Genomic DNA, 1,369 nt, shown 5'->3' with positions numbered 1-1,369 from the left:
TCGTATTTTTTTTTAATCGACTTTCAAACAAGCGTAGTCCGAGCGTGAATTTCGGACAGTCTGTTGGTGTAGTACGAGCTTCGACCCTCCTTCACGACCGGTCGGTAGCTTCCTGAATTGTCCATGCGTCTTTTAAGGCAGCAGCTCAGCAGGAAAAGGCTCACGATCAATACGGCGACCGCAAGACCTATCGTCAGCGCCAAACGCAACTCATCTTGGGCGAAGAAGTCCATGGTCGGTTAACTCGGTGTCCTCGAAAACACACTTATCCACTATGAAGTTTAGCGTTTGATCGAGTGACGACGAAGACCGCTACGATGTTTATTACGACTGCAATATTTTTAATGTTGCTATCGGTTTTGCCGGGCCGGTGCCGGAGGCAGTCGGGAAGTCTCGGAGATTTGAAGTTCGGTTCGAAAGGGAGGGACACGTTCGTGGTCGTGCCGGACGACGCGTCGGCGGAAGATCCGTCGTCTTGCGAGAAGTCGTCGTTGCTGAGCGTCCTGCCTTACGATCTGTGACCCGTCTTCCTGTCGAACGTGACAGTGCTGCCGATGTGCGTAGAGGGAATCATCGCGGTCGCCGACGGACGGGACGGTTGCAACGTCTTCTTGATCGACAGCCACGTGCACGTCGAAGGATTCGAGTTCCGCTGCGACGGGTACGTCGGAGCGAGAGGCGATCTCTCTTCGTTGGTGCGCGTGACCGGTGTTGGCAGGGCGTTCAACGTGACTTTGAAACGTTTGAGTTACACGAACGGCTCGAACGAGACTCACGTCGAGGTTCCCCCGAAAGTCGTGGTTCGGGCGTCTCCACTTCTTTCCGAAGGCACCATCCGTCTGAATCGTGTGACCGTCGAACGGGTAGTCGGAGGATCCGTGGTGCTGGAAAGAACTTCGGGGTCGGTCGCCGTCTCCGATTCAACCCTGCTGGAGACGATCGGAAGCGAAGACACGAAGATCGATCGAAAATTCACTCCGATGTTGAATTAGGACCAGTGGGGTGTCTTGAGAACGGCGAAGTCCGCGGACGTGGAGAAACGTTCGTGTACTCTGGAGATGATCGGATGCAGCGTGGCGATCGTCGTGTCGTTTTTCGTGTTCGCCGCCATTTGCGCGGGAGCCAGGATGCACTCCGCAAACCGTACGGCGGCCGAGAAGGCGTTCATCGACAAAAAGGACGAAAGCATGTCGGCCGCGTTCGAAAAAGACGATCACGAAGAGACGACGTTCAATCTGCGTGAAAGAAGTGCCTTAATCTCGTCGCCAACCGCGCGTGGGTGACGGATCTGTTTCCCGGATCCAACCTGTGCAGCTGGTACACCATCTCCCGGTGAACGGACTTCAAAAAAAGACGAGAGCATGTCGGC

Source organism: Anneissia japonica, unplaced genomic scaffold (genome assembly GCF_011630105.1).
Source record: "Anneissia japonica isolate Jap-2015-1 unplaced genomic scaffold, ASM1163010v1 scaffold287650_len26056_cov185, whole genome shotgun sequence".
Lineage (NCBI taxonomy): Eukaryota > Metazoa > Echinodermata > Crinoidea > Comatulida > Comatulidae > Anneissia > Anneissia japonica.
This window is presented reverse-complemented; position numbering follows the sequence as displayed.